The 12,905-nt window shown below is 43.6% G+C and overlaps 1 protein-coding gene across 2 annotated transcripts in view; it reads left to right on the top strand.

The window, feature by feature from the left end:
• Nucleotides 1–12,905, top strand: part of ADARB1 (adenosine deaminase RNA specific B1) — a 58,810-nt gene that overhangs the window by 468 nt on the left and 45,437 nt on the right. The gene's annotated exons all lie outside the window — the stretch shown is intronic.

Below are 12,905 nucleotides of genomic sequence, written 5' to 3'. Positions count from 1 at the left end.
GCGGCGGTCGCGGTGGCCTGGCCGCCCTCGCGTCCACCTCCCCCGGTTACCGCCTGGCCCCCGGGGCCGGTGGGTTCCCGCCGGGGGAGCCGGGCCGGACGCCTCTACCCAGCACCCGCTGCCCGCCCTCTGCAGCGGGGAAGGCGGGCATGTCCTTGGGAGAAGAGCTCGGGCGTGAAATGCGGGTTCTCCTCGCAGCGTCTCTGTTCCCTGGCTGGTTAAAATACCCTGGAAGGCCTTTTTTTAGTGTGCCATCTGTTGCTTTGGCCCCTGGTGGATTTGGGTTTCCTGCTTCTTCCTGGGTTTGGTTGGATCCAGGCTGCTTCGGAACAAACTCCCGTTGCAATAGCTCTTACTGTGTGAAAAGTGTTCGGTTTGCTTAGAACATGTTCATGTGGGTTTTTAGAAATTGGGGTGTGTTGTGTTCCCCTGGGCTGTGTCCAAGGAGTGGCTGCTGGTCTGGTCCAGCCCTGCTGTCTGCCCGTGTCTTCACCTCCTGTCATGCAAAACTTGGGGAGAGGGAGCTCTGAGCTGGAGAGGAGAGGAGGCTGTGAAGCATTCAGGACTCTGGGCTCTGCCTGGTGAAACCACAAAATAGATTGACAAACGATGTAGCCAAGAGCAGCCAGGCTGCTCCTTACAAACATGTTTGGATCAGGCTTTTATTTAGTTCTTCAGGCAGACTTCTCTGTGTGTAGGAGCCTAACCTCTTTTTTTTTTTTATTTTTGTTTTTCACCTCCATTAGATTCTTTCAAGGGGCAGCAAGCCACAGTTGATGTTTCCACGTCATGCCATATTAGATGTGAGTCCTGGGGCTCTGAATGTGGTGCTGTTGCTCGAGGGCTTCTGCCACTGTTTGTGGCCTTGTATTCCTTGGAGAATCTTGTTTCGGTGGCAAATCAAGGCTTCCTGAGTTTTGTAGCTTAAACAAAATTGCGGTCTCCTGGGTTTTTGGAGTTTGGTTTTTTTTGGTGTGTAGAAGCAGTGATGAGCACACCCTGGTTGCAGGACTCGTACGGACACACTGCTTGGTCTGTGAATTATCCATCACTGCTGTTCCAGTGTCGTGTGAGTGAAGTCCTAACCTCATTCTCTGAGCCATTGTGCTTGGGAGTGGCAGCAGGCCAACCTACAGAGCACAGAAGATGTTTAGAATAGTTAGTGATGGAATAGCCTTTTAAAATAATTGTTTGGGTTTATTTAGCACTCAATTGTAGTGATATCTACCTCTAAAAATAGGCAGGCCTCCTGTGTAATGAGTCTCGTAGTATAAACAGTCACGTCTTGAATGACTGTTGTTACTTTTAGGATGTCTAAGATAGATGCTTTTGGAGGTTTTGCCAAATCCTCTGTCTGTTTGACTTTTTTTTTTTTTTCTTCCCCTGCAGTGAATAATGTGGTTCTTGGCCCTTACAGTACGTAGTCGTGCAATGACCAGAGGAAAAGTTGAGTAACTCTCGCCATTCAGGGCTGGTGCAGCAGGAAAGAAAGCTTCTCACCACCCTTCTGGCAGCCCAAGGTCAAGCAGTCGTGTCTCTTCCATGAAATTCCTGCTCTGTATGCTGCCAGGATTTAGCTTTGACAAGTGACTGAGCAACACTTGCTTTGAGGTACCGACCTCAGTTCCTTAAGCACCGAGCTCTATTTGTCTGTGCTGGGACATTGTGGGTTTCGTAGGAAGAGGAGAGAGGAGCAGCTCAGGCGTGATGGTGGTCACAGCCCTCATGCCAGTGCGCTGGTCTCTTTGTCACAGTGCTCAGCTTGGCAGGGCTGGCCTCCCGGGATGCCTTCCCCAAGTTTGCTGAGGCACAGCTGCATGAAGGCAAAATTCTTGCTTTCAGTAATTAAGACAAAGGATTGTGTGGGGAGTTTTCTCACGTTTGGCCATGCAGGTTATTGGGGCGTAACAGATGAGCTGCAGCCCTAACCCCTTGTGTGTACGTGCTTTTTGGAGTTTCTTTTCATCAGCCAGGCTTATCTGGTGTGACTTGTGTGCAAACATGTCAGCTTCTCAGCTCAGGGGAGAGCAGCCCAGCTTTTTCAGCAGGAGGAGAATTTGCTTTATGAGAAAGAACTTGTTTTCTCGGAAGGTACTGTAGAGGACACTGTGCTTAGTGTTTGAAGTGCGAGGTGTCTCGCAGCTTTGCTCATGCTGCTTGTGTGGACCTCAGGCCATTTTTATGTTTGCTCCCCTTGGCTTATTTAGATTTACCTGCTCTGATGGAGTTCAGTGCCCTTTTGGGGGCTCTGTGTGGTTGAGGAATGGAAATGCAGTGCTGGAGGCATTCAGCGGCAGTCCTCTTGCCTGCTATGAGAACATAAGTCTTCTAGAGTACTTTTATCTTGTTCATGATAAGCAAATGGGTCTTTTTTCTCTTTTAAAAGCCCGCTGTGTTTTAAATTGAGTGAGTAAAGCCTTCTGAATTGCTGGGCCTATTAGATCAGGCAGAGCATCATTGCAGACTGGGACTGCAACCAGGTCAGGCTCTGCTGCCCTCCAGCAAACTCTTCTCTGTGCTTGACTCACCCTGCTCCCATGCCTTGGGTCAGAGATCCTGCATGAGAACGAAGGGTTCCTGTTAGACAGGATGATGGCAGACACTTGTGTAGGGGACCAGAAATATAGTAAACCCTCTGAGGAACTCTGCACTGATGTTTTTGAGATATCATCTGTGACTTGAGGAAGTTTTGAGGGTGGCAGGGTGGGTGAGGTTCTTCAGTGAGGAGAACCGATAGTGCTTCTCTGTGCCAGGAAGGTTTTAGGTGAGGCTGAAATGGGCTGTATCCAGTGATGAGCGTGGCTTGCCAGGTTGATACCTCTTGCATTTGTAGTCAGCTCAGTGGGCACTGGACCCTAATGTGTTAGGTGAGGATTTTTGTTGGAATGGCTTAGGATGTGGTCTGATGGAGAGAAACACACAGCAGTTGATGTTTCTGCAACTTCTGAGACTAAGTGCTTGGCACCTTGGAAACTCAGATCATCCAGCTGCTGTACTATGGATTTCAGTTTAAGTTTAAATACCAAAGATTAAAAATGTGGGTTTGGCCTGTATTTATCAGTAGAAGCTGTTATTTATGTACCTTAGTTTGAAAGACAGTACCTTTATAGTATAAATGTTGCATGACCAAAAATGGTTGGCAAATGGATTATGTAAGTTAACAAAATGAAATTTTAAAGCAAGGTTTTCCTGTTTATGTATAATATGGTTGGTTTTTGCTCTTTCATATTATTTAACAACAGAGTGCATTTTCCCAGTCCTTTTAGTCCCTGTCTTTTGTATAGTAGGTATGAGAAATACTTGTTTTCTCAATTTGAATCCTTGAAGAAGCCATCAGCAGACTCTGGAAGCTGACAGGAGTATCATGCTCTGTAGCTGACCAAAGCAGCAACACATCTGTTCATTTAAAAAATAATAATCAAAAAACCCTAAAAAATATGTAACTGATATTAATCAGGGAGACAAGCTTGTCTCAGAGCAGTGCCCCAGACAGCTGACCTCTCAAGGATATCTGCTGGTCAAGGGAATTGGGGTCATTTTTAGGTTCTCTGCCTCCAGGTCAGCTGTGGTGTTTGTGCATTCCTGTGCAGGACTTGGTTATCTCCACAAAAGCTGTGCAGGTTCCCTTGAGCCTTCTTTGCTGGCAGGGAGCATGGGGCTGAGTCAATGCTGGCTGTGACTCAGTGCTGTCCCCTCGGATGCACAGCCATGCCACTGGCAACAGAGCCAGGGAATAACCTCATTAGTGGAGTGTTCTCTGTGAGTATCTGCTGATCTGAGGGATCTGGGAATGTCGGGATGCTTTCAGTAATTATCTGTGTGCTGGCAGAAGTTGGTTATTGCTGAGCTTCCCTGTGTCATGCTGAGCATCTGTGGAAGCACCAGGAAGCCAGGAGCTTCTGTCCTTTGTAATTGATAGCACAGTGTTATGGTTTTATTATCTTTGTGAGTGGTGATGGGTTTCTGGTTTAATATATTTAATTTCAATTTCTGTTTGTTTGTGTGTATGTACTTGAAGAGGAGTGGTACTTGGTTTTCCTTGGGGAGATATGATGCTATAGGGACAGGTCTCTTTATGTTTCTCTCTTAAAGTGAGAATGCTGTTCATGCTTTTAAATCAGGATTGGCTCACAAACAAATGTTTTTTATCACAAACTTCTGCCACCCCTGTATGCTTCTGAGCTCAATTTCCCACTGTTAATGCCCTTGGGTGAAGTTGCTCAATGCATTGAAAAGTCCATTGAATCTGATGAGAGGGTCGAGGTGGCAAAAGTAAGTGCCCAGAAGTTATGTGAGGACAAGAATTGGTGTGGAGGAAATTCTCAGTTTAGTGCTCTGCTGGAAGAAAAACTGTTGGTTGGGTGCAAATGTATTAGTAGACATCAGAGGATCTTCATGGTAGAGAGATAAACTGGAAATCAAGTTTCACACGTGGTTCCAGAAGAAGCTGAGTTGGAAGTGGTAGCAATCTTGCATTGCCATAGGTGAAACACAAGGGTTTGGGTACTGTCCTTCACCCTTCACCCTGGGGCTGAAGAGGCAGGGAGATGAGCAAAGATGTTAAATTTCACTCTAAAGAGTTTTGTAGTTTTCAGTAGTTGTTTCCAAGGTGCCATGGAACCACAAGAGTCAGGATTTTTCTGTGCTTTTGGCAGAGATGCAAAAGGAAGGTCTTTGTGGGGGTTTGAAGAGTTTCATATTTTTCCTGTTTGCATCAGGGTAAATTCAAGATAGTCCTACTGGTGTTCTTCTTCATTTGGATTTCTGAGGTTTTTTTTCCTTGCAAGGTGTTCTGAAACAGGAATTTTATTTATTAGTTTAAATAATGGAGCTCATGGAATTATCTATCATCCTGGGTGTAAGATGCTGAGTATCCTGAGGGTTTTCATTCAGAGAAAACATGGGAACAAATTACTCTGTTTTGAATTCATAGGAACATAGAAATCTTCCTCATTTGGAGATGAGTTTGGTGCTACATTTCAGGGTGTACTCTCTCTTTACCTTGCTGTTGCTTTTATTGCTGCAATACTTTAAGCTGCAGAAACAATTTTGAGATAGGCCTTTGGTAATATTGGGGCTATACTGATGCCAATTTATCATTGTTCCAAACTCTTCATGTGCCAGCCCTCTTAATTTCCCAATGGCTCTCTCCTCCTTTCTGCTATTAGTTTTGTCATACCAGCTCTGGGAAGAGACGAATTGTTTAAAAATTGATCAGAAAGAGAACAAGCCTCTATGGAAATAATTTGTTTCCTTCCTTTGTCAGATGTAGCCTGTGAAAATGGAAGTTTTTGCACAGGGGTTGTGAAGCAGCCTCAACCAGAAGTGTTGGGGTTTTTTTCTATTTAATCTGTTAAAAGTTTTGAGGTTTTCGGAGGTGATTAGTGCCTATCTCTTGCATTCTGAAGAGCTTCTGCTGAAAGCTTTCAGTGTGTCTAAAATGAAGTTAATTTTTATTTAGGTTGACTTACTCAGTTCCTCATCTTTATTAGCAAGTGAGTCCTTAGGTTTAAAGTTTCACTGCCTTTTTGCCTTCTTAATTATACTCTAATATATTTGGGCATAGTCTACTGGGAAACTATTAGAGGGGAAAAATATCTATGACTTCTTTCTTTAGATGCAGCCTTCATAAAACGTGGTTAACTAAGTCCATTCTGAATGAAAATGAGTTTTTATGTTTCACCTCAAATACTGAGCACAGGTACTTAAGAATAATAACAAGGACTTTATGTGACTCCCAAGAGGATCTTTCATTTGAAATCATGATAATTTCTATGTTTTTATGAATTAATTTTGCACATGTGTGCAGGTTAGCTAGAAAATAAATGTAAATTGCCCTAGAAGAATACTCCAGGTGGGTTAATATAAACATTGAGGTATGGATCATAAATTAAGAAATTTGTGCATCAGAAATTTCAGGAGACCTGGAGGGAATATTGGGGAAAAAAAAAAATCTCTGCAGGCTTGCCCTACTCTTGCAGCAGTTCCCGAAGGAAAAGAACAGCCCTCAAGATGATGGCACCTTGGTGTGGTCCACCCTGGATGCTCTTAGGATAGTAAGGAAACAATACGTACTGATGGAAACCAGACTAGGATAACACATTTTGAGGCTGCTTTTGTCCTTAGATTTGCCATGCTTTTCACACCTAAAGGCAGGGGATCAGTACTGGTGTATTTAAGTCTTTGAAAAATGAGAAGAATGAACATAAGCCAATGGCTGGGCGGGGCTTCATTTGCAAGAAACTTGTACTAAAGCTGGCTCCATGGGGAAACTGAGTTTATATCACCCCTCCACTGCCCAGGTTTTAAAGCTTGCTCTTGACACACACACATTTAGTCCACCTTGGGAGACCAAAAGAGAAGGTGGCAACTTCATTTTTGCTCCCCAGTTTTTTAATCCTTTGGTCAAACTTGCACCCTGGAAAAGAACATTGTAGCTTGTGTGTTTCTTCCACGCAGAAATTAGCAAAGAGTTTTAGATAGAGTGGGATCTCCTTTGTGATAGCTGCTTAATCTGCATGCGAAACAGTGTTGTCTTTTCACTTAAATTTTGGTAGGTTTGGTAGCTGAAGCTTTAATTTGGTTGAATGTCCCCTTTTGGAACCTGTTGCCTGTGGAATCTGCATAAAGTCTAGGTGGCATTTCAGAGGTGTGGAATCACAGATCCTATGTTGAGCTGGAGTAATTTTATTTTTTTTTCTTTTTCTTCTCTTTAAGTTTTCAGAGTGGCCCTGTGGCACTACCATTTCCTCAGCTGTTTCAGCTATGATATTTTCTCTCCAGCCCCTCTCCTGGGTAGGAGCACTCTTAGAGCCAGCAAAGTCGTCATTCAAGTGCTGAGAGCAGATGTTGCTTTCTTGGGATTTAATTTGTATTATACAGACATTCCTGCAGTTGTATTTTTACAGATGCTTTTTATCTCCTGCTGCTAACAAGCGCCAAGTGGTATTCTGCAGCTTGATGTCGTGTGATACTGTGTTTTGATAACAAAGTGGAGCTGGAAATTAATACTTAACTCAAACCAGTGATCCTGGCAGCCGGGTATGTTCCTGTGCAGGAACGTGCTCTGCTTGTCCCCATGTACTGAGATTCAGCTCATGTGGAGGAGTGAGGTGTGAGTTCATGCCCAGACTCCCTTGGGCGGATGGTGAGCTCTGAGATGAGCTCTAGGGACACGTCCGCTGACTCTAAGTTTGTGATTGGCTTGTGCCTCATTTTTTGATGAGTGTTCAGCCTTTGATTAATCGAAAGCTAAATTAGGACCCTTGACTGAATTAGCAGCTCTTAAGGACATAAAATAGAAAGGCAGAGCTGACTTGGGCAGCCATGTGGAGGACAAAGTACAGGCAAGAGTCTTCCAGACCAAAGAGCTTTGAAGAAAGTGCAGGAAGTGTGCTTGGAACTGTGGAACCTACCTTCCATGCTCTGACTGTCAGGGCTTTCCATGATAGAAAAGTCTGGGAAGTCTGATTTTTCCTATGTCTTTGAATCTCTGCAAAAATCTGGGAAGTTGTGTTAAACCCAGCTCTGCTGTTTTCCATGATGATGATAAAGAGTTGGAAATGCTTCCTGTCAGTGCAAAGGGAGCATTAGTCTGAAGACCTTTGGGTAGTTTATCTCTGTTGATGCTTTGATATCAAAGTTGATTTCCACAGATCTCAGTGCTGATGAACACAGATCATGAGGGACTGCAAGTACTACTGAAGCTTTGTCTATTTGGGTTTTTTTTCTGGTGCAGCCTAGTTCCTCTTAGCCCCCAAAAGCTATTCTTAGTAAGTGGTTGGGTTGTTTGTTTGTTTTGTTTGTTTGGTTTTTTTTTTAATTAAGTGAGTGAATAATCAGTATTTTGTTCAGTGTCCTTACATATGCTTAAATATAGCATTAACATAATCTTCTTACATGCTTTTCCTCCTGCTGCTCCTGAGTTCATAAAAGAACCAGGTTCACTGTTAGCAAGATCTATGAATGAACTTGCCTGGAAATACAACTGTTCCTTCGGGCTCTGGCTTGTATTTATTGCCAAGATAATTTATTTATATTTTTGGAATATAGCATCGTTCTTTGTGCATATAACTCCTTGTACTGTGCCGTTTGTGTTTGTTTTCTTTGGTGTGGCCGAGAGTAATTTTTCTGTGTGCAAAATACAGTTTGTTAAGGGTGCTTGTTTTGGGGTTTTTTATTTATTTTTTCCCCCCTGCTTTGGAAGTTAAATGACCGACTGGTGGCAAATCTTCCCACTTTTCGGACGGTTTCTCCACTTGAGAAGCGCCGGGTGGTGATTGACACCTGTCAGTCTCCTCCAGCAGGAGCTCCGCACGGTTCCCCTCAGGGCTGGAGCCCTCCGAGCTGAGGAGCGGGCTCGGGGGGGTTTTATCCCGCAGCTCTCGCTCCGGTGCCGGCAGCCTGGAGGGCAGGAGGGAGAGAAGGAGAGAGAGGAGAGAGGGAGGGACGGAGCTCTCCGTGGTGCCGGGCGGGAGCCGAGCCGGGGCCTCGGGAGGGGCGGGTAATGCCGAACCGGGGCCCGGGGCTTCAGCCCCGTTCCTCCGCTCGGGTGCCGGCGGTACTTCCTCCGGTGAGAAGGAATCGTGTCTCCTGCTCAGCGGATCCAGCCGGGCCCGCCGGTTCCAGCGTGTTGGATCGGTCGGACGGATGCTGCCCGTGCCGAGGGACGGAGCCTGCGTGGTCGCTGCGTGCGGCGGCTCTGCCGGGAGCTGCAGCGCTCCCCATGGGGGCAGAAACTTGGAGCGCTGTGAGCGTCGTGCCATGGACATGTTTCCTGGAGACTGAGTGCGTGTCCTCCTTGGGTAAATAGAGTTACTGTGCCTGTAACTCCCTGTGTTTTTTTCTCATCCTTCTCCCATCACTGCATTTCAGGACTTGATGGCTAGCTTTGTCATAGAGATAACACTCAGCACTATTAGACAGTACTCCCAAACCTGCTGTTCCTTTTCTGTTTCCACATTTTTTTCTTGGACAAATCTGCCTCCTTTTCACGTAAGATTTGGTCTGATTTAACAGCCAGTAGGTGGGATCCCAGTCAAAGGTGAACCCCAAAATTTCTGAGGCCCATTTTGCCAGCACCATCATGAAAGTTTACAGCTTATCTCAGCATCAGTGTCCTTGCTGGCTCTTTCAGCATCCACCTGGTTCAGGTTCAGGTTTGCCTTTTGCTTTCGATCTGCGTTTTCATTAGCAACTTGTTCAAGAAATTTACTTTAAAAGAAAGTTGCTTTTCCAGTCTTAAGCAAGTTTCTCTGATAGCTGTGAAGACATTTTCTAAATAGCTACTCTTGATTGCGTTAAGTGAATGTGGAAGAGACTGGAAATACAACATTATATTCTTGCAATAAAAGCTCTGTTAAAGAATATGGCTATTGACTTATTCTCTTGCCAGAGTATCACCTGACCTATAGGACAGCTTGGACAAAACATGCTGCTTTGAATCATAAAGAAAAAAAAGCCAATATTTTGAAGGTCGTAGCTTTTATGATAGAAGGTAGGGAAGGGAATTATTCTCGTTTTCAGTGTAATGTAGCTACTCAGCACTGGCTAAGATTTTGGCTTTTGTATTCCTACTGCTTTGTGGCTTGCATACCTTTCTTGCTGCCTTCTAGTAGTTTCTTGCCTAGGTTTGGTACACTGCTGTAGCCCAAATGGGACATAAATTGTAAAACAGGCATATTAATCTGGACAGGATAGTTCCTATGCCTGGGAAGAGGTAAGGAACACTAATGCTGTCCATTCAGCTGCAGGCTTGCTGCAGACTCAGAAGAACAGCTAGAGAGTGAACTGTCCTGACAAAATGTGAATTGATGAAAGTGAATGTGCAGTATTGCATTTGTAAAGTATTTGCTGCTCTTGGTGTGATTGAGCCATAGCCTGCATCTTATGTAAATCTTAACTACAGCCATAAACAGCTCTTTTTCTGCAGGGCACTGAGACAGTTGATGATGATGGTTCTGAGACTTCTCTAGGTTGAGACAACACAGAGGTTGAGGGCTTGTCCCATGAAACATGAAAGCAGCACAGCCCTCTGAACAGCCTGAAAACAGCAGGAACCCCCAGATGTGCAGAAATCTGGGATAGTGAGTGTAAATGTGTATTTTTGCATAGACTGATATGTAAAATACATACAGACTCCTCTTGCTTCAACAGCTTGCTGGACTTAAGGTGAACAGTGTTATGGCAGCCCTGGTAGTGAATACTACTTTAATGTGTGTGGGGGGGATAGTTTTTAGTGAATGACTTTGAATCTGAGTTAGGAGGTTGTTAGCATTCTGGAGTTTTTTCACCTCACAGAACTAAACTCTTGGTTTCTTTTTTAATGCATGTTCACATTGATTGGATTGTCCTTTAGAGACAGCTAACTTCCTGTATTTCTGAATTAATAGCTGCCTCTTTACTGCACAGAAAATATGTGCAGTATATGCATATATTTTGAATATATGCATATATATTATTTTTTGAGTTCAGTACTTGGACCAGAATAAGTAATTCGATATAAAAATAATTTAGATAGAGTAAAAGGTCACTGAAGTAAATGCATAATCTAAATTCCACTCAGCAGTGTGATTTCTTCACATAGGAACTTGCTTTGGTATGCCTTGCTTCAGGGACAGAGATAGCTCAGGTAGCCTCAGTTGCATTAAATGGCTCCTTCATGCTGTGGTTCTATTGTAGTGAATCTGAACCAAATTTTACAACATGAGTTCCTTGCTCCTGCATGTTGGTGTGCCAGGGGAATGGGGAATTTCCACCCAGTTCCAGGAGCAGAGGCAGCATAGTCTGTACAGAAGCAGTGCTTGTCCCTCTGTTAATCTCTTGCTGTTTTAAAATTCTTGAGAACCTATGATGGGGTGATCTTTAGGCCTTATAATAGAACCAGTGATTGATATGAGTTGGAAAGGGCCTTAAAGCTCAGCTGCTGGGGCACGCATGGGCTGCTGGCAGCTCTTGTCCTGGGGCCACCTGGAAATGCTTTCTGAAAGGCTGTAGAAAAATGAAGGTGCTCCTGGCTAATCAAGTGTAGTCATTCATCTGTGCCATGTATCAATTCTGCCTGAAAAGCATCGATTGTTTCTTGCCTTTGTACAAAAGGGCTCCTTTGGTTCTGTACAGCTCTACTTTCCAGGATAGATAATTGCTTCTCTTTTTTTTCTTTCTCTCCCACTGTGTTTGGCACAGTCAAACTCTGATTTGTTCTGGTGGACTGAGCAGCTCTTGAGAGACTTCCTTCAAATTCCCTATGCTGTGGATCCCTGCAGCCCTTCCTGCTCACCTTCTGTTTTGAAATTATATTGATTTATAAGAGATGGCAAATATGGGCAGGGAATGCAATTTTGCTATGCCTCCTGGAATGACAAATTCCTGATATAAATCTCTTGTATTGCTAAATTTTGCTTAACAAAATGTCCCCTTTGGCAGGACACTGTCGTCTCCCTTTTAAGCCCTCTCATTGTGCAAGTCTCCATGAGCTCTGCAGAACTAGTTTAATTATTATGGTGTTCTATCAAAACCTGTATTGATTTATTTGTATTGACATGACTGCTATTAACTCCAGCTCTGTCACTTCCCCATCTGCTTGATGATGGTGAATCCTACAAAAGGGTGCAGTTTCTGGAGAGGGGGACACGAGCAAAAGCCATTTGAAAATCTAGGTGAGGTCAGTTGCCTGCTTCTAAAAAGCCCACCCAGATGTTGTAATTGCTCTAAATTACATTTAAAATACCTCAGTATGTGTGACACTATTTCTCTCACCATTATTAAGACTTAGGTTTGATTAAGTCATGGGAGTAATAAACCATGGGACTTGTATTTTTGTCCCTTTTATAACACCAAATATTTTTACACCCCTCTTTTCTAGCATGACTACTAGCAGCTGTTTCTACTACAGTATGGTTTTATGAGCAATCACCATTTAAGTAACTCTAATCCCTGCTTTCAAGAAAAACTGATTAATTTGGGATGTGCTTGAGTCTATAAATGCATAAAGACTGGAGAAACCACCCCTCAGAAAATAAGTGGAAGAGGGTAGCTTTTTATGTAAGAACCAAGAGATCAGTCAGCTAGAAACCTGCTTACAGTGGAAGATGACATTTGCTGTGACTGTTATACTTAAGTCAGAGGAGTGGCATTTTTTCTCTTATCAAAGGGAACATCAACCCTGAAGTTCCCAGGAAGGTTATAAGAGATTGGTACTTTGGAGAAGCAAATCATCCAGCTTTTCTGGAGGAATACTTGAGTGTAAGGTTTGAGAAACAATTTGGTTTTCCTCTGGAACTGTGATGTGCATTATTTCAGGTTGCTGCATTTTGAGCATCTGTGTATCTCTCCAAGATTACAGTCCTTTAACCACATTGTTTCAGTCTTAGGATTTAGTATTTTTTTTAATGTAACTTCTGAAGCACACGAAAGCTAACAAAAAATTTGATTTGTATCTGGAACTTGTTTCACTGGCTGATTTGGATTTGAATTACCCTATTCTTCCATATATTAGTCATGCTAAAAGATTCTTTGGGTCCACTTTGTATAGTTCAGTTAGTAGATAAGTACCTCTGCTCTCATTAACCTCATTTCACTTGCCTGTCAGGAGCAATGTTTGATACTCAGCAAGAGATATATTATCTGAAAAGTTATTTATCAAATTTTATCTGAATTTGAAGACTAATGAAAACGAGCATATCTGTTGCTTACTGACAAAGACCTTATGGGGTTAATGCATCAAAATGATGTCTCAAGTCTCCATCTACACTCACAAATTCTGGTCCTGTTGCCCTCAGCTGTGGTGTCCACTCAAGAATCACAACATACAAGACTTTTTCAAAACTTTTTCTCTTTGCAAGCAATGCAAGCCAAAGGCTGTTCTGGACATGCCACCCTGACCAGGGCTGGGTCGTGCCAGCGTA

This window comes from Calypte anna, chromosome 7 (genome assembly GCF_003957555.1).
Source record: "Calypte anna isolate BGI_N300 chromosome 7, bCalAnn1_v1.p, whole genome shotgun sequence".
Taxonomy (NCBI): domain Eukaryota; kingdom Metazoa; phylum Chordata; class Aves; order Apodiformes; family Trochilidae; genus Calypte; species Calypte anna.
The sequence above is the reverse complement of the archived record's forward strand: the minus strand, read 5'-3'. Positions and strand labels throughout refer to the sequence as shown.